Source organism: Gekko japonicus, unplaced genomic scaffold (genome assembly GCF_001447785.1).
Source record: "Gekko japonicus isolate JY-2015 unplaced genomic scaffold, Gekko_japonicus_V1.1 scaffold1886, whole genome shotgun sequence".
Classification (NCBI taxonomy): Eukaryota; Metazoa; Chordata; class Lepidosauria; order Squamata; family Gekkonidae; genus Gekko; species Gekko japonicus.
The window spans coordinates 133,484-154,325 of NW_015168104.1; the positions used below are offsets into that span (position 1 = coordinate 133,484).

The 20,842-nt window shown below is 48.1% G+C and overlaps 1 protein-coding gene across 1 annotated transcript in view; it reads left to right on the forward strand.

Moving 5' to 3' along the window:
- TRPC4 (transient receptor potential cation channel, subfamily C, member 4) overlaps positions 1 to 20,842 on the forward strand; it is a 128,547-nt gene that overhangs the window by 10,548 nt on the left and 97,157 nt on the right. The window lies entirely within an intron of this gene.

The window sequence follows — 20,842 nt, forward strand, 5'->3', positions numbered from 1 at the left end:
TCTCCCTCCCTCCTTCTCTCTCTCCCTCCCTCTCTCTCTCCCTGTCTCCCTCTCCCTCCCTCCCTCTCTCCCTCTCTCTCCCCTCCTCTCCCTCCCCCTTCCTCCTTCTCTCTCTCTCTCTCCCCCTCCCGCCCTCTCCCTCTCTCCCTGTCCCTCCCTGTCCCTCCCTCTCTCCCACATGCACCCCACGTGCCTCACCTGCAGAAACCCAGACACTCCTTTCCCTGTGAGGAAAGGTTAAAATGCTTGCGACCCTTTAGCTTGGAGAAACGACGGCTGAGGGGTGACATGATCGAGGTTGACAAGATTATGTCTGGGATAGAACAGGTAGAGAAGGAAGTACTTTTCTCCCTTTCTCACAAAACAAGAACTCCTTGTGGGCACTCCATGAAATTGCTGAGCAGTCGGGTTAGAATGGATCAAAGGAAGTCCTTCTTCACCCAAAGAGTGATTAACGCATGGAATTCACTGCCACAGGAGGGGGTGGCGGCTACAAGCATTGACGGCTTCAAGAGGGAATTAGATAAACATCTGGAGCAGAGGTCCATACGTGGCTATTAGCCACAAGGTATCGATAGGGACTCTCAGTCTGTATTCTTGGTGCTTGGGGGGGGGGAACAGTGGGAGGGCTCCTAGTGTCCTGACCCCACTGGTGGACCTCCTGATGGCACCTGGTATTTTTGGCCACTGTGTGACACAGAGTGTTGGACTGGATGGGCCATTGGCCTGATCCAACACTGGCTTCTCTTATGTTCTCCCCAGTCCGGCCTCCTAAGGAGCTGTGGGGCAGACAGTGGCTTGGTGGCCAGGCCGGCTCACTTGGAACGATGAGCTGGAATTGCCACGGATGTTGCCACACTCGTTTGGGAATGGCCACCGCCACGTGGGGGCTGCAGGTGTGGCTGCTGCAATTTGCATGGCTGCCGGTGCTCCCTGGACTCCTTGTTCCGTGATAATGGAAATCACCGCCGCCACGTGTATACAGCAGGGCACTGACTCCCACATGAGCGTGCCTCCGTGGTTCCCCTGCATGCCCTTGATGCCTTCCTTGACATCCTCGGCTGTGGATGCTCCATGGACCTCGGATAGCGGATGGGGTGGGGACTTGCGCTCACAGAAAAGAATGAGCAGAAGGAAACATAGGGACAGACCTGGAAGGGACCCTCAGGGGTAATCTAGTCCAGCCCCTTGCACAATGCAGGAAATTCATAGCCACTCCCCCACCACCACTCCCCCCAGTAGTGACCTCTGCTTAGGGATGCCCACCTCCAGGTGGGACCTGGGATTCCCCGGAATGACAGCTCATCTCCAGGTGACAGAGATCAGCTCCCCTGGAGAAAACGGAGGCTTGGAGGGTGGACTCCGTGACCTTGTATCCCTCTGAGGTCCCTGGCCTCCCCAGGCTCCACCCCCAAATCTCCAGGAAATTCCTAACCTGGATCTGGGTGCCCTACAGCCCCCACCGGCGGCCAGGAAGGACCGGTAGCCAGGAGGGACCCAACCCCACTGGTGGCCAGGAGGGAACTGGAAGCCCTATGCCCTAAAGTATGCCCAGCGGAAGGCAACACCCTCCCCCCCAAATCCCTCCAATCTGGCCTGGAGGAAAACTCCTTCCTGACCCCAAAGTGTCGATCGACATGACCCAGGGCATGTAAGAAAGGGTCACAAGGACTGATCATAGAATCATCCCTTCCTGCCCTCCCTTCTCATGATCGGCCGAAGTTCATATGGAGCCATAGAATTCAGCACCAGTGTTCCCTCTAAGCTCAGATACTGTGAGTTAGCTCAGAGCTTTTTAGCCTCTGGCTCACACATTTTTTGCCTCAGCTCAGGAGGAATGGCTCCAGAGCAAAGTGATTTATGCTGTAGCTGAATGGCTCACTCACAATTTGAATGCCAGTCGCTCACAAAGTAGAATTTTTGCTCACAAGGCTCCACAGTTTAGAGGGAACACTGATCAGCACTGCTGTCCGATGGCCATCTAGCCTCTGCTTAAAAACCTCCAAAGAAGGAGAGCCCACCACCTCCCCTGTCCCACAAAGGAGCCGCTCTGTCAGGAAGTTCTTCCCGCTGTTCTCCCGAAAACTCTTTCGATTGAATTTCAGCCTGTCGGTTCTGGTCCGACCTTCTGGGGCAACAGAAATGCTCGAGCTACAGAAGGGGAGGGCTTCTAACATTCTGTTCAGCTCCGTTCCTCCGAGGATCTCACTGTCCGAGTTATCTGGTCTAGTTTCCAAGCAGAACTGATTAATTAGGGGCCCTCCAGTATTTCGTACTTGACGCTTCAGATTTTCAACAGAGCACTGCGCGGAGGTCTGCTGCTGATTTCAGTCCCCCCGTCGTCATCCCGTGTATGTAGGCAGTGATAAAACTACCAAAAAATCTGGTTATAATCCTATCTGTGGTTGTATCAAGAGGGTTTGTTTTTGTGTAATGATTTACTCACATGCATCTCACTCGATGCAAAAGTCTTGATGCAATCCCATCTATAGTTGCATTACAGATAGCCTTTTTGCATGATTTCCACTCTGTGCACATGTGCTTCTGTAGCAGTGTTCCCTCTAAGCTGAGTTAGTGTGAGCTAGCTAACAGTTTTTTAGCCTCCACCTCACACGTTTGTGTCTTAGCTCAGGAAGGATGGCTCCAGAGCAAACTGATTTATGCAGTAGCCAAATCGCTGGCTCACACCCAGGGGTCATTTTGTAGAAAAAGAGGTGCAAGAGCTCATTAGCATAACTCATTATCATGACTTATTTGCATATGGCACACCCCCTGACATCACCGGAAGTGTGTCAGAAGGCAACACCCACCGCTCAGGCTCCACTGGAGTGATTTGGATTGCCAGCTATTGGGGGGGGGACGGGGACGTGCAGATCTGTCCTCGCAGAGGAGGGAGACCTTGTACCTGAATAAAACTTGGCCTTAAAGGTGCCACTGGACGTGCCACTGGACTGTTTTGGACCGGGGGGGGAGGCGGGGGGAGCTCTGCAACTTACCTGGCTGCGTCTTGCTCTGACTGAGGGCTGCTGGGAGCAGGGGGTGGGGCTTGTTGTGTGTGCCCACCCCCTAGGCTCTTTACTGCCAGAGCTCCGTTCCTGTGTGCTCCTGCAGGAAATGACCCCTGCTCACACCTTTAATGCCAGTAGCTCACAAAAGAGTTCTCCTCACAAAACTCCACAGCGTAGAGGGAGCATCGTGCAGCAGCCGTGTGGATGGGGAACAGCAAAAGGAACAGGAAACTGTGTGTGCATTCCCATTTTGGGATTAATTTTTTAAATTCTCCTTTGCCGTGCTGGAATGAATGGGGAGCAGAACTCGGAGCACGATGTGAACTTCTAATGCACGATGTGAACAGAATCATCCCCGCAGGCAGTGTTGTATTCCTTTATTCACGACCCAGGCAGAAGTTCACCTTGGTTAAGGAAGAGCCGAAGGAGCCTGCCTTTCCTCCTTCGGAACAAAGTTCGAGTCCAGTGGCACCTTCAAGACCAGCAAAGTTTTATTCGAGGCACAGACACAAAAGCTTAAACCTTGAATTACACCTTGTTGGTCTTCAAGGTGCCTGACTGGACTCAAACTTTGTTCTGCTGCTGCACATGTAAAGAGAATTTAAGGAGTCCTCCCTTTTGGAACGTTTTTACAGAGGAGGACTAGTATATATTATAAGGTTGTACTATATCTTTTGTGAATCTATGGAGATGATATTTGACATTTTGATCTTATATTATGAATTGTGACTATGATGATTAATATGTATGAAGAAATTATTGTAATAATATTTTTCTAAATATATAAAATTATTTATGATAGGTTATAATTCATCTGTGCACGGTATCTGTTGTATGTTGGTTTTCCTACTTACCGTGGGTCCTTGTTTGGGTTTTGTGAGCTGCAGACCAACACGGCAACCCCACCTGGATCTTTCCTCCTTCAGTTGCGAGAGGACTCGAACCCCCTCCAATCTTCTCTGCATCTTTCTTGAATGAGCCACGGCTGGTGTAGAGCCATGCCTGAAGGCATCGGTCTTCTTACCTTGTCTCTGAGCCTGACTTTTGGCTCAGAGCTGCAGGGTAACCAGGCCCTAATCCCTGTGTTACCCCAAGACGGCTTTATTAAATAAATATATTGCCTTTGCTTTGAATAGGAAATTAGCTACAAAGGCAGAACTAGCAAGAAGCTGGGGTATAGCGTGGATCTGCTATCAGTTTTTACGGAGACAGTTCCCTTTAGATCCTTAGTTTAAGGCAATGACCAGTCCAAATTATAACAGAATTGGGTTTTATTTAACTAATAATAATAATCTAGACCAGGGGTGTCAAACTCATTTGTTATGAGGGCCGTATCTGACATAAATGAGACCTTGTCGGGCCGGGCCGTGTGTGTCATAAAATGTAATGCCAGGTAGCGGAGAGATAAACTTTATAAAGGACACAAACACAAAGGGTTTTTTTTTTACTTAAAATAAAAACATGCTTAAAACATTAGCACTCTTGCAATATTTTGTTTATTTAACTGTGTCTGATAACTGACACCTCTTGCTCTGAATTATTGCATCAAAATGTCTGTGGTGTTGCAATCCTGAGTATGCTGTTCAAGTGTGTATGTGTAAGCTGCAAATCTATGATGACGCAGCAGCAGCAGAACTGGAAGAAGAAGAAGACAGACAGTTCCACTGTGGGCCTGATAGAAGCCCTCTGGGGGCCTGATCCAACCCCCGGGCTGCATGTTTGACACCCCTGATCTAGACATTTACATTCAGATCAGAGGCTGCAAGCATACAAGAAGATATAGAAAGTGGTTAGCAGACAAATAGAGGGGGTTCGGGGATGTCAGAGTAATACTATACCTATCCTGAAGAGATGAAGGAATCCAAGGTAAGATGAGAAGACATGTGTTGACCGACCAGTGAGACCACAGAGGACCTGAGTTGTGGTGATTGGTGTTAGCTTTGTGCGCGCCCAGCTAAAGTCACACTGGCCATGTGCAAGACTGGGTATATTTATACCCCAAAATGTATCCTGAAGGTATGTTAAAGTGTGGCAGCTAGTTTCACAATGGATTGATGGAATTCCCATTGTGGAATAATAGGACGAACTGTTCTTTCCCTGGCACTAGACAAGAGGAGGAGAAAATCCTTTCCTTAATGTTTGACGGGATGAAGCTGAACGGGTTAACCATTCTACAGCAATGTTTACCTTGATGGGTCTGGCATAGGTGAGAGAAATGCAGATATCTTCGACACATACATGGAGACAGGTCTGAGAGGATTATTCCAGATGTATTTCCTGAGTTCCAGGGTGTGAAAGGATTTGGGACATGGAACATACAACATATACCATTCATGACGGGGACACAGTGGCCAGTGACTCTGTCCCTGCTTGCCTGTACATTTGACAGACAAAGGACTAGCCATTTGGTCAGTAGAAGATGCCTGAGGCAAGGGCAGAGACTTCCCATTCTTAGTCCTTTTGGACTGAGCTGACAGGAGAGAAGAGTGGGGGGGGGGTCACATGGAGGATGTCTGACCGTGCAGCTGGCCTGGCACTTGGCCTAAGCTTTCCCAGCTAAAATGTGGCTCTCCCAGCCTCTCAGCAAAAAGCCACTGTTTAAGCTAAGCCTGGCTGAAAAGTACTGGGTTTGACGCATGGAGAACTCAGACCATGACATGCATTCAGACACGTTTATTGTACTTCACAACAAGAGATGCAAAACGGCCCTGCAAGGCCAACTATATACTCTCCACCCAGCACACCTCTGTCCCCATTGGAGGGTTTGAATCTCCCGCCAAGGGTGCCATTGTGTAGGAATTCTAGGGTTGTCGTTGAAGCAGCGCAGCTTTCCGTTGTTCGAGCAATAAAGGATGGTTGCCTTTGGAACAGCCTCAGAAATCAGACAACAACCCACGAAGGGTTTGGAGCCTGTTTTTATTGAGGTGAACTTCCCAGATCGTGTTACAGCACAGCTGATCTTGGTACACCGTTTACCTCAACCTCTTCCTCCCCGGCTGCCAGCAACTTTTCTTTATTAGGTCTCTGAACTTTTGACCTGCGTTGCTCCAAAGCCAATTGTAGGACCTCTGATTATTCTATGGGGTCCCCCTATTTCCCTTGTCCACCCAGCTCTCCCCATTCCCTGTGTAAACCCCGTCTCTGGGGACGGGCTCTGCCAATTGCTCGTCTCTCTATCCCTTTCGCCTGGTTTCCCCTCTGCTCTGTAACGGGATCTAAGGGTTTGTTTGCATCTCCCCCGTTTCTGATAAGTAGGCTCTTTGGGAGGCTCCGTGGAGCATCCTGAGCCTGACACATTGGTGGACTCCCGGTGGACTAGGATCCTAGGTCTCCTTTGTGTTTGGGGACCGAGCTCCTGCTTTAGCCGCAGACCCCTGGTGGCGGTCCACGTACACAACACTGGCTTTATGAGGGCACGACTTGTGGAGGTTCAGAGGTTGTTTTGGGGGTGTTTCTCTCTCAGGAAAAACCACCCCAGGTACTGGGTTTGTGCTGCTGGTTACACCTGTGCTTTGTCAGGGTTCCCTCGACCCTGCTCATCTGCGGTCGACGGAGTTTTACCTTTGCGAGGCTTGACTCGGCAGTAGTCGAACAGTTGTGAGGCTTGACTCGGGAGCCTCTCTCCGCCTCTGCCACATATTTGTACCCCTGCCACTGGTTTGACATTGCACAACAGAACCGTGGATAAAATCCAGTCCAGAAAATTAAGATCCACAAATTCCTGCCACGCTGGTCCATATGTGGGTCTCAGAGAGAGAGAGAGAGAGAGGGCGGGGGGATCATTGCTTTTCGCCATAGAGGGAGAAAAATGTGTAAAGGGAGGTGTTCTGATATTCATAGTGCAGCTGCCTGTCAAGTGTTCCTCTGTGCATGGTTGCCAGGGAAGGCTGGCATTATGCCTGGTGGCCGCATAATCGAGATGAGCTTTGAGAAGCTGGCTACGTACTTCCAAATTCCTAAAGAAGCAGTATGAGTGCACTGCTGTTGGTTTTCGCCTGAGGGCATTGGGTTCCGATTTCCATTCTTTGGCAGAGGTTTTGTTCCAGTGGCTTCTCTCTCACCTGAGGCAGTCAGTGTGCCTATTCACGTACATAAATGAGGTTTTCCAAACACAGCTTTTTCCTATTAGAGTCCATTTTGAGACTTACTTGCATTATTTGTCCTTCTGTCCATTACAGTATCATCATCCTCTCTTTGGATTAAGAGAACGTAAGAGAGAAGCCATGTTGGATCAGGCCAGTGGCTCATCCAGTCCAACACTGTCACACAGTGGCCAAAAATACCAGGTGCCATCAGGAGGTCCAGCAATGGGGCCAGGACACTAGAAGCCCTCCCACTGTTCCCCCCCCAAGCACCAAGAAGACAGAGCATTACTGCCGCAGACAGAGTGTTCCCTCTGTATCTTGTGGCTGATAGCCACCCATGGACCTCTACTCTTAAGAACATAAGAGAAGCCATGTTGGATGAGGCCAGTGGCCCATCCAGTCCAACACTCTGGGTCACACAGTGGCCAAAAATACCAGTTGCCCTCAGGAGGTCCAGCAGTGGGGCCAGGACACTAGAAGCCCTCCCACTGCCCCCCCCCCAAGCACCAAGAATACAGAGCATCCCTTGCCCCGGCCTGTGAGTTTCTATCTAGACCTTGTGGCTAATAGCCACTGATGGACCTCTGCTCTTAAGAACATCAGAGAAGCCATGTTGAATCAGGCCAGTGGCTCATCCAGTCCAACACTGTGTCACACCGTGGCCAAAAATACCAGGTGCCCTCAGGAGGTCCAGCAATGGGGCCAGGACACTAGAAGCCCCTCCCACTGTTGCCCCCCCCCAGCACCAAGAAGACAGAGCATCACTGCCCCTGACAGAGTGTTCCCTCTGTAGCTTGTGACTAATAGCCACCCATGGACCTCTACTCTTAAGAACATAAGAGAAGCCATGTTGGATCAGGCCAATGGCCCATCCAGTCCAACACTGTGTCACATCGTGGCCAAAAATACCAGGTGCCCTCAGGAGGTCCAGCAATGGGGTCAGAACTCCAGAGGTCCCTCCCCCTTTGCCCCCCCCCAGCACCAAGAAGACAGAGCATCACTGCATTGATCCCTCCTCTTGCTTTTTTCCCCCTTATAAGGGGTTTCAGGGGGTAACGAATACACCAAAGATTTTGTAAACTTCTTTTGGAGCAGCAGAGTCTGACGCGCGCAATGGTTTGAGAATGCCTTCCGGCAACTGCGGAGCAAAAACAGTGTTGTTCTGTTACCAGTTGTGACCCAACGAGCTGAACGGAGCCGTTTGTGGTTTGGCCCACCGGGGAGCAAGACAGGCACTGCCTCTGTGGAGAAGCGAAACAAACGGGGCCCCTGCAGAACACCAGGGTGGTGGTTTGGTTTGGGGGGCCTGACAGACAGAGATCAAGATGGCTCCCTGATGAAGTATTTTTACATTTCGAGGAAAAGGCAAGCTCCTCAAGCCGAAGTGGCAGATCAGGGGCCCACCTGTGCCTTTCATTCACGACTTCCTATTCATAAGACACCTTTTTACTTTAGATTCAGGGCGGCCACTTGCACGCCAGGAGCGGATCCTCCTCTGCCCTTTCTTTCATGCTGCCTCTCCTGCACCTGGCAGGAGAAAATAATCTTTGAAAAAGTCTGCTGGGTGACGGTGGGGAAACTGTGGGAAATAATCTTTCTAAAAATCTGCTAGGAAAACCCAGAAGCGGCATGAGGTCTGCTTGTGGTTTTACCATCGAATGTCTAGCAATTCCCTAGGGGACATGATGTCGTTACGGGGTTTCCCCTGGAAGTGATGTCATGCTGTTATTGACAGCACCCTCCGATGTCCCTGCCCCCCCCAACTTCTATTGATTGCCAACACTATTTCATGCCCCAAATATGGAAGTTTTTACGATGCTGTATTAAAAAAAGAATATGAAATGCTGTAGTTTTCAGAACTTCAGAACTCCATACACGTAGGATCAGCTAGAATGCTGTTATTTTATTCAGAGTACATGTTCCATTATCAGGTACAAGTCCACTATCTGGTTGCTTCTGGCACAGATAGTGAATAAAACATGCGACAACTGCTAACTAGGTACAAGAGGGGGCAATGCTGAAGTCCTGTAGAGATATTCCAAAAGCGTGTGCACGGAATGATGGGGGGTGGAGTGGAATTGTACCCGCTCTCTCCCCGTCTCCCCGGAAGATCTGCTCCCCCTCCCCTAATGTATGTAGAACTGTACCCGAAGTCACAAACTAGACAAAAAACAGGGGCTCTGATCATGCACATGCTGACGAGCATAAAATTCTGTGTAGAGCTCACTGGAAGCCCAACTTACTCTCTGCCACACGCATTTCCCATGTGAATACAGTTATTAACCCTGATTGACCCACACTTCTGGGACCTGCATTCCTGGTGCTTTCGGGTTCTCGGGAGGCGATTTGTGACAGTCGTTCAGGGAAAGGTCATTTTTGTCTCCTCGCATCGCATGGGCTCCTTTGTGAGCCGCGCAAGTTCTTTAAGCGCGAGCCATGAAGGAGGATAACAACAACAAAAAGGGGAAAGGAAAGGTGGAAAGGAGATCCCTCTTGATAAGTCAGAGAGTAGAAGTAAAATTGCCTTATCAGGGACAATGTGACATCAATTGATGTGATGATGCCACACTGTCCCTGATAAGGCAATTTTACTAGCAATTTTAGGACCTAAACTGGAAGGTACTATCAGTACATGTTATTATTTCCAGTATATACAACGACTTCTTTTTAAAAATAGTTTTTTTATTTTATCACAAATCAACATACAAAACAAACAAAGACACACAAACATATATTACCTACAAACTGGGGGTCTTTGTTTGGAAGACTGCAACAAATGAACTATAGAACTCCATAACATATATTAAAGATATTATAGATATTATCTACAAATATACGCAGACTTTATGGATAAAAGATTTTTTTGCTTTATGGTGTATTTATTTATTTATTATATTTATACCCCGCCCATCCTGCGAACAGGCTCTGGGCGGCAAAAACAAATATATATTAATAACCAACTGGATACTGTAAGAAGTAATTGAACAGATTATTATTATATAGATTCAGAAGACAACTACTTCTGACACAAGGCCAGATATATTTGTGGCCCCCAAAAGAAATCTTTTGGTGTGTCAGTCAATTCCATATCGGAACATTCCAATGTTGGTCCTGTATTACTAAGTGTTCATAGCCTTACATGTGTTACAGGGACTTTGTTGCTTGGTGTATTTCGTACTTGGCACTATTTGACCGCTGAAGAAGACTCTGGTGAGACGAAACATGTCAGGTGGCAGTGCGAGAGGAGTGGTCCTGTATTACTAAGTGTTCATAGCCTTACATGTGTTACAGGGACTTTGTTGCTTGGTGTATTTTGTACTTGGTACTATTTGACCTCTGAAGAAGACTCTGGTGAGACAAAACATGTCAGGTGGCAGTGCGAGAGGAGTTACTCGATCAGACCAGTGGTTCAGAAGAAGGGGTGAGGACATGGTGTATGGGGGGTGGGGGTGGTGCAAGCACGATAACATCACTTTGGGGTACAACCCAGAAGTGACAATGGGTAGCTCTAAGTATCGCTGGAAACTCTGTGGTAAAACTGTAGAGTTTCCATCAGATCCTAGAACTGCAACCATCGCTTCCAGGTTGTAAAACCATAGTGTTTCCACACACCATGTCCCTGCCCCGGAAGTGATGGTGGTAGCTCTAGGAATTGCTGGAGACGTTATGGTTTTACAAGCCAGAAGCGATGGTGGTAGCTCTAGGAACTGCTGAAAACACTTTACCATAGAGTTTCCAGCACTTCCTCAAGCAGGGGTGGCCCAACTTGCTTAACGTAACAGCCACACAGAATAAATGTCAGATGTTTGAGAGCCGCAAGACATGAACAAATATTACGCACACGTTTTCATTGAAAAATATGCAAATTTGCTTTTTATTAACATTAAATTAGACTGTGTGAAAAAGCTGCATGCAGTTTTGCGACCCCTGTCCTGGAGCGACCACCACCAAATTCTTCACGCTCGCAATGCCAGTGGGGTTTTAGTTAGTTAGGGTTTTAAAAAAATTATTTATCTCCAGTTGCCGTTCCAAGTAGTGGTGGGCAATGGAAACTTGCTAGGGCAGCATCCTTTCTCACACAGTGGCCAACCAGTTGCTCTGGAGGGCCAACAATGTTGGGTAAGTTTACAGCCTTCATGGAGCTGGCGGGGTCTGAACTGAGCGGGCCCTTTGCCCATCTGGGCCTGGAGTCAGGATTCTACCCAGCTGTTGAGTAGCAAGTAAGGCTATTTCTGCCCTTCAGTGGAATCAGCAGAAGCCGCCACTGTGACTGACCCCGTAAAAGAAGCAGTGATACACTCCTTCACGGTTCGCTCCATTGCATGTACTGATCATCAGTGATGCAGACACCCAGATTTGTATCAGATCTCCTCATATTTGTACTGATAGCTGTCCTTCTCAGAGTGACCAGCACTTTAGCTCCTTGTGGGTCAGAAGTAGCACGTTTCTTCCTCACGTGCTGCTTCTGACCTGGCCATTGCTGCTTCTCTGAACTGATTCCATAGGCTCTGGTGCACACTTCCATGCACCTTGCCTCCTCTTAGCACCTCCTCATTCTGTCTCTTTCTCTCACTGCCTCCTGTAATCCTTCAGGAGCCTGTGGTCTCAACCCCCAGGTTCCTTCTGGGACCAAGTGGATGTGTTGGTAGTTTAGGCGGGAATTTGGCACCCCTCCAGGTAAGGAACACGACAGTGGGTAGCAATGGTGAATCAATGTGGAGAGTGTGGGAATTTCAAGCTACAGTTGAGGTTTTGTACCCTGTGGATCTTTAGTATTCTGTGCTTTTGTGGGCTCGTGAGTCCAAAGATTGTAAGCGTTGTAATAATGCGTATTTGTGTGGCTTTAAGAAGAAGAAGAGATTGGATTTATACCCTGCCCTTCACTTGAAGTCTCAGAGCGGCTTACAAACTGCTCTTTTTCAAGGACAGCTCTGACAGAACTGTGGCATGCCTGAGGTCATCCAGCAGCAAAAATTCTACATTCTGAGCTACCGGCATGAAAGTTGTGAGTAAGCCAGCCTTCCTGAGTGAAGACAGAAATATGTGAGCCGGAGGCTAAAAAACTATGAGCTAGGTCACACGAACACAGCTTTGAGGGAACACTGACCGAGTCCCGCATGTGGCACATCAGCCGTGCTTTGTCTGGCTGGGAACAAGAGACAGAGGCGGCAACGGACTTGTGCCACTATGGAAAGGCCTCGCTGTGAGGCGGGCTGCCTGAAGAGTCTGCCTCAGCCACGCCCTGCCCCCATCATGGTGGTAATTAACCTCTGGTTGTTCCGGAACATTTGCTGAGGCCGAGCTGTCACTGCCGAGAGGCGTGTGGAGCAGTCAGCCAGCTCTGACGTTGCATCTCTTTATGTCAATATGTGATCAGAACAGCTCTGACTGTCCCGATAGACTTTGGCCGTCCTTGGCGTTGCCGGCGACTCTTTTTCCTGATACAGTTTTCACGGCATTACGGCCAGCTGATTTGTTAAGACATTCGCCTGGCTGAAGCCCACAGACCTTGTGCTCATGAAAGAGCTCCCAGCAAGAGCTTCAACTATCGTATTTACTTGCTTCATTTATGCCCCAAAGTTCTCCCTAAAGGGAGCTCAAAGCAGCTTACATCTATTGGAGGTTAACTGGTGTTGGTTAGTCCAGTCCCTACTAGTTAGCAGAGTGCTTAAATAAAGCTGCGAACATAGGAGTGTCACTTCGCCAGGTTACTCAGCTTACAAAGTTACACAGAGCCACGTTGCAAGTTTAACAGAGAAATGCTTCTCTCTCTATTTGAGAAGTACACTTTCGGATAGGAAAGAGTAGGGATAGGATAGAGTACTAACTTACTAGTTAAGGATGGAAGCAGATGGTGGAAGACCAGTTGGAATCAATGGCAGACCTACATTTTTGGAACCCCGAAGCTTGAACTGTTATAGCGGCCCCTTCTCAACCAGTAGAACTATGAAGCCATGCGCCTCTCCCCAAGATACCCACCAAGTTTCAAGAACATTGGACCAGGGGGTCCAATTCTACGGGCCCCATCTGCCTTGTGGTTCCAAGAGAGGACAGCATGTCGTCCCTCTTGGTGTCTGCAGGGAGAAGGGAGAGCTTCGTGAATGGAAAGAAGGGAAATTGTCCTTGAGAACATAGTTTATTGTATAGGAGGTCAAACAACAAGGTGCAGAATAATAACAGTAAGTGGGTGAAAAGAAAAGAAATCAAATGCCTTTATACTGTCCCTAGCTCACTATCCGCAATGGCCTTAGACTACTCACCCTTCCCTCAGGATGAGGGTTTCTTCCCTGCAGCAGCCTTCCTTCTTTTCTTGCTGCTCCAGATCTTTTATTCCAAACCCTCCTCTTTTCCTATTGGTTAATTTTGGCTCTAAAACCTCTCAGGGGCTTCTGGGAGTTGTAGGCAGGGTTTGGGGACGGGGGGGGGGAGCTCAGTGCGGTATAAGCCATACAGTTTACCCTTCGAAGCTGCCATTTTCTACAGGGGAACTGATCTCTGTAGCCTGGAGATCAGTCGTCGTTTCTGGAGATCTCCAAGTTCCTCCCGTTCTTTACCATCTCCCTCTGCCCCCCTCCTCTTCCTGCTTCCGTGAGAGAGAAGCATCTGGAAAGGAAAAATCTGGTAGCGTGATGCACCACCCAAGTTCTTCAGGTTCTGAGAGAGAGAGAGCAGATGGGGGAGGGGGTCCTTTGCCAGCCCTTTCCTCCACCTCAGAACTCACTCCGTGGCAAAGCGGAGAGGAATAATTTATGGAAATGTATTGAATGAAAACGAGGCGTCACAGACTCTGAGCTCCGGAGAAATACTCAACTTTATTGAGAAAACCATCAGGATGTGAAGGGACTGTTTATGAAAATCCAGTGGCAATATGGAAGGAGAAGGTCAGAGGGGGGGATGGATACGGCGTGGAATGCCAACACAGGAAAACAGAAAAAGGCAGTGTGGAGAAATGCCTTGCCTCCTGGAAGGTTGGCAAGCAGGCTATAAAAATTGCTTCCTCTGAGCTAGGAACAAGCAGGAGGGTAGGGAAGGAAATTGGCCCATGGCTTTCCAGAAGCACCTGAGCTACCTCTTTAGAAATGCCAGTGGACCTGGCAGAAGAGACAAGGGGGTGAGCCGGCTCATCCCCCTTCTCCAGGCCGGAGACAGAGTGTGGAGGGCGCTGGACTACACCAGCCCCAGAGACAATCTCCAGGGAACTCCTGGAGATTTCCCAGAATGCCTTCCAGGAGGGCACCCAGGATGCACCTGGGTGTCCCAGGGTCCACACATGTGACCTGGGTAGACCAGGTCAAAAGGGGTGGAGAGAGTGATGTAAAATGGGTGGAATCAGAGGTTTAATAAAAGTGCTTGTGCCAACAAGGGAGGAGCTCTTGGTGCCGGTCCTTGGAAGAGGACAGACTGCTGAGCTCTGTTCTGCAGGCCAGCAGCCATCTTTAGTCATGTGGCTTGGGGCTGCTGGCTGCAGGGAGCCTGAGGTAATGTGACGTCTTTAGAACCTTTTGCAACTTTCTAAGTTTGAACGTACCTACTCTGATTCCAACATCTAGTTAGAGTAAGTTTTAAAACTTATAACCAACTTTTCTTTGTTCTTCCATGTGTGGGTCTGTTGTTGTGCTTGAACTTATTTCTTTTTAATAAGTACTTTTTAATATTGACTGTAGCCCTAAGGTTCTGAACCGCATAGCCCTCCAACCTCTTGGACACGCTATTAATTTGCCAGAGGGGCCCCAGATTAGGAGGGAAGCGGTCAAGGCACCTGTTGCCCAACCCTCCAGGGGAAACCCAAAATTGCATTTGGTCTCTGTGGTAGCAAGAGACCTTGAGGCCTGGCCTCAGAACTGGGAAGGGGGGTTGAGCGTCCTGTTCCTCTCATTCAGGACCCCTAAAATGAACAGGTGGTTGTGGCGAATACCCTAGTGAAAGGAAGAGGAGTAGTGTTAGATCGTGCTAACAAAGACTCGGAGAGTGATTTCAGCAAGTGTTTCAGCTTTAATAAAGGAACGAACAAGCACTTCAACGCAGTTAATAAACAGAACGAACAACATTGGGAGCTAGGCTCCTTTTTAAACATTCCCGGGCTAACGTAGCCACACCTATTTACAAATAACAACCAATGAGGTTGTGCGGATAAGGACCAATGAAAGTTCTTCCCGCTCGGGGAATTAGTCCTTCTCTGATTGGTCGCTGTTGCAGAGCGACCAATAGCAAGTCACGACTGATGGACCCTTCGTCTGGCTCGAAGCTTTGCATGGGAGTTCAATGTTAGTATTTCAATACATAACAAGTAGCTTCCTCCAGGAGATGGTAACCCAACAGAGGGGGTGGGCAGAACAGGGTCTACAGATCAAGCAGGCCTGTTCCGTCACATACGTTAACATGGCTAACGTAGCTCAGGCTAGCTCAATGTTGTCATATCTTGAAAGCTAAGCAGGGTTGGCCTTGGTTAGTACTTGGAGGGGAGACCACCGAGGAAGTCCAGGGTTGATCACATACGTTAACATGGCTAACGTAGCGCAGGCTAGCTCAATGCTGTCATATCTTGAAAGCTAAGTAGGGTCGGCCTTGGTTAGTACTCGGAGGGGAGTGTCACCATTTTGAGCCTGTTATTTGACAACTCCTAATAAGGATGGCCCTGACCTGGGCGGGCCAGCCTAGCCTGATCTCCTCACGTCTCAGGAGCTAGTTCACGCCACTTTCCGTCACCATTATGAGCCTGTTATTTGACAACTCCCTGACCTGGGCGGGCCAGGCTAGCCTGATCTCCTCACGTCTCAGGAGCTGAGCAGGGTTCATACGGCTTAGTGTTTGGATGGGAGACCACCATGGAAGTCCAGGGTTGCTGTGCAGAAGCAGGCAATGGCCAACCATCTCTGTTCGTCTCTTTCCTTGCAAACCTCATGAAGGTCCACCATAAGACGGTGCACAATTATTATTGGCCTGACCTGGATGGCCAAGGCTAGCCCGATCTCATCAGATTTTGGAAGCTAAGCAGGATGGGAGATGTCGGAGTCCTGCAGCAATCAGTTCTCAACAACACTCCTTCAAAAGGTTTATATTTATTGAGTACAGTAAAGGCGGATCTTCTGAGCACACATTCATTGTCAGAACTAAAAGCAAGCACGCGCAGGCTAGTGATATACAGGAATCAAAAGTGTCAGTGGGTGGTAGGAGTCACGCAATCAGGAGTCACGCAAAAGCCCGGCTAAGCTAACGGGTAAGCATTCCCAGGGAGAAGGAGTAACAAGGTACCAAGGTCACCAACTCAGACTAATGGGTGATAAGGATGCAGGGAGAAGCGAAATTAAACATTCCACAGAAACAGACAGAGACAATTTATCCAGTGTTCAGCATCCCCCCCCCCCAGTCCATGCCAGAAATTCCGGGAGTGGCAAGCAATGGCAAACCACCTCTGTGTGTCTCTGCCCTGACCTGGATGGCCAAGGTTAGTCCAGTCTCATCAGATCTCGGAAGCAAGGTCGGCCCTGGTTAGTACTTGGAGGGGAGACCACCAAGGAAGTCCAGGGTCGCTATGCAGAAGCAGGCAATGGCAAACCACCTCAAAGCAGGACGGGAGATGTCAGAGTCCGGCAGCAATCAGTTCTCAACAACACTCCTTCAAAAGGTTTATGTTTATTGAGTACAGTAAAGGCGGATCATGCCTTGAAAAACCCATGAGGGGTTACCATAAGGCGGCTGCAACTTGACGGCACTTTCCACCACCAACAACTAATGTAAGGATGTGAGTTAGTTATGTTAGACCAGCGGGTTTCGTTAGAGCTCTCACCTCTGGCCTAAATGGGCTCCCCTGTCAAACATGAACCTCCCCTCCTCCCCTCCTTTTGTATGAGCCAAGGGAAATGTGCACGAGTGTTCCCATGTTCTGGAATTTTCAACAGCCTTGGAAGAGCTGTGATTCTTAGCCACAAAGTATAGTTGGAACACTGTGTCTGGGGCAGTGATGGGGAGGGCTTCTAGTGTCCTGGCCCCACTGGTGGACCTCCTGAGGGCACCTGGTATTTTTGGCCACTGTGTGACAGAATGTTGGACTGGATGAGCCATTGGCCTGATCCAACATTGGCTTCTCCTATGTTCTTATGATGCTCTGTATTCTGTATTCTTGGTGTTTGGGGAGCCACAGTGGGAGGGGGTCTGGAGTTCTTGCCCCACTGGTGAACTTCCTGATGACACCTTGGTTTTGGCCACTGTGTGACCCAGAATGTTGGACTGGATGGGCCATTGGCCTAATTCAACATGGCTTCTCTTATGCTCTTAACTTGGGCAGGCATTTCCAGCTAGGGAGCCAGTGCTTGGGAAAGAGCCACAGCCGTCACCCAGTTTGGACCCCTCTTGACCAGTTTCTAGGGTCAAGAGACACACCTGCATTTCCAGGCACCGAAGTCCTCGCCATCACATCTAGTTTGGCTCTGAGAAGCCTCAAGATGACAAGCTGAGATGGCTCGTGGGCAAAAAACCTCCCGGCTCTTGAGAAGCCCACAATTAAACATTTTGCTCGGCAGAGTTGTGGCCAGCCCAATAGCATTTCACATACCCACAGAGTGACTTATTAAGGTAGCCTCGGGTTAATGTGGAGGTGATAGCAGATAACAGCTGTACCAGACAAGGTGAGAATGAATGGTAAGTTGAGGAATGCCCCAAGAAGATAATAGAGCCAGACTTTGCCAAGGCATTCTGGCTTCTGTCTTTTAATTTCACCTTTTGGGAGAGCGGAGGAGGGAGAACTGCATGCCATGCTTTCACTGCATACCCAGTGGGACTTCCAACTCTGGGTTCAAAAATACCTGGAGATTTGAGGGTGGAGCCTGGATAGGGCAGGGTTTGGGGAGGGAAAGGATCTTGATAGGGTATAATGCCATGTAGTCTACATTCCAAAGCTGCCTTTTTATCCAGGAGTAGTGGAATAAGTGTTTTAAATGAATAAATAATAAATAGATAAGCGATTGATATAGCCTGGGCCCCAGCTGTAATACCAGGAGATCTCCAGCTCCCACCTGGAGGTTGGCCACCCTAGGAGGCATGCTGGGGTTGATGCTCCCAAGAGAGGGGGGCTATCGGTACAAAATTACCCAAACCTGGGGATGCCCTGAGGGGTTGAGAATTCAAGCAAGGCAGTAAAGGGGGATCCTTCCATCCTCGGGCCATGTCAGTTATTGTATATGGGCAGCATCACCAGTACACTAAAACAACGTATATTAGAACATAAATCTAGAATTAACAACAGAGTATTTGAAGCACCATTGGTCTCCCACTTTATTGAAAAAATCACTTGGCTGTGGATATGTGGGTTTTTTTGTACGAGGCACAACCTTTAATGTGAGCAACATAAAACAGGTTTTACTATTATGACAAGAGGTGGGATGAACATATAGGTTACAGTAAAAGTAAAGGTAAAGGTTCCCCGTGCTCGAAAGCCAGTCGAATCCAGCTCTAGGGGGCGGTGCTCATCTCCATTTCCAAGCCAAAGAGCCAGCGCTGCCCAAAGACGTTTCTGTGGTCATGTGGCCAACAGAACACTGTTACCTTCCCACCAAAGCGGTACCTATTTATCTACTTGCGATTTCTTGCTTTCGAACAAAGTTTAGAGTTATCATGCTTTATTTAATTTTTGTCCAAGTGCTTATATTTTATAATCATTAGCAGTAATTATATTTTTGGCTTTGTTTGAAATTGACATGGTCTCTTTAAATGTCTGTTATATGTTGAAGTGTATATAAGTGATTTATTATCGGGTAAGTTTTGATAGGCACATATACTTAATGATCTCTTAGCTGGACTGGGCTTCACACTCAGATATATATCTTTTAATGTTAGCTCTAGCTTTGTGGATATTGTGCTAATAAGAAACGTTGACAGTGAGATACTCTGATGAAGATTTGATGGAAACGGGAGCAGACCTAGGCTTTTTGTCAGCTCACTGGGAGGCGGACTTTACTGGAACTATCAGTGGTGTTTGAGGTTGCTGAAACTTTCTAGTACAGCCTCAACCCTTACAAATGTTGTGTAACTGATGAATTGCGTACCGGATTCGTTTCAAAGTGCTGGTTCTTACCTTTAAAGCCCTACATGGTCTGGGTCCAGCTTACCTAAGGGACCGCCTTTCCTCATATGTTCCCCCTCGAGCACTTCGGTCTGGGACCCAACACCTGGCAATGCCAGGTCCCAAAGAGGCCAGGCTGGCCGCTACCAGGGCCAGGGCTTTCTCGGTGGCGGCTCCTACCTGGTGGAATGAGCTCCCGGAGAACCTTATGCAGTTCCGCAGGGCCTGTAAGACGGAGCTCTTCCACCAGGCGTATGAGTAGGAGCCGCCACTAACATCACCACTATTCCATCTCTACCTGGCCCTGGATGAGGTGAACATCAGTCCCTGGAGCAGATGAGGCTGAACAGTTATTAAAAAAGCCATCTGATATTATGTTGAACATCTAGAGCACTCCAGTCTTTGATTGTTATGAATGCTTTTGTACTGTGGGATTTATAAATGTTTTTAAAGTTGTTTTATATTGGCGTTTGCCACTTGTAAGCCGCCCTGAGCCCGCATTGCGGGGAGGGCGGGGTATAAATTGAATTAAATAAATAAAAATAAATAAATAAATTGTGTAGATCACATTTGAGTTCCTGTTACATGGACTTCTGAATTTGTCTCATTGGTGTTAGCATTGTATTAATTTTGAAGAGTGTTGTCATTTTTGTTGTGCTCATTTCATTAATGTTCTAAATTAATGTATTCATATGACTAGTTTCACAGACAGAAATAATACAAGACACAGATTTTATACATTCAAACAGTTTATGCATTTTCTTTATTAGTTACACTGTTATTGGTTAGTAATTATGCAGTGTTTGTTTGGTTTTTGCTTGGGCTATTTAACCGGGTTATCCATCATGCTGAGGTTCGATATCATCAACTGGCCGATGACATGCAGCCTTGTACTTTATCGTTTAAGCCTTCTGAGGCTGTTGATTTTGTTCTACGCCAGGACTTGGATTTGCAATCAAGAGGAGGAAGGGGAGACCAAACTAAAACTGAGTGAACTGAAAGTGATGCTGACTGGTGTGTGTGACTTGGTAGATCACGAGTTGTGCAGACCCGACTTTATTTCACGATAGGTCCCACCTCTGCGTAGATATCTGCTGTTCCTCACACGTGTTTCCTAAGACTCCAAATGTCATTTTTGTTGCCAAGAAGCTGTCTTCCGATGCAAATGTATAATCTTTTCTCATTTGAGCTGTGCATTTCTCAAAACATTGGGCACCGATATTAGACTGGAAACATGTAATTATGGGAATTGCTTTCCATTTATACCATTAGAAATTTAAATACAGCACCTGTATGCTATGAATAGTTGCTTGGAAAATGTTGTGCGTCTCTTCTGGCTTGTAGACAAAAAAAAAAAAAAATTGCCTGAGCATGAGAGGGCACAGTTTCCGCTCAAAGCCAAGAAGTGATTTCAGACTCGATTTTATAGTAGTGAGGAAATAAGCGTTTGTCAGCGATTGCAGGTGTCTCAAAATGTCCTGTTTTCAGAAGCAGGGATGCCGGTATAAACAGCTGCACCTGAGAGATACAAATGAACTGGTCAGCTAAGCATTTCAGGCTGCAGTCCTAAGGACACTTTCCTGGGAGTAAGCCCTACCGAATATCATGGGACGTTCTTCTGAGTAGACCCACTCAAGCTTTCCCCCTCTTTTCCATTTCATTTAAAACTGGCAATAGATCTCCCGCCCCCC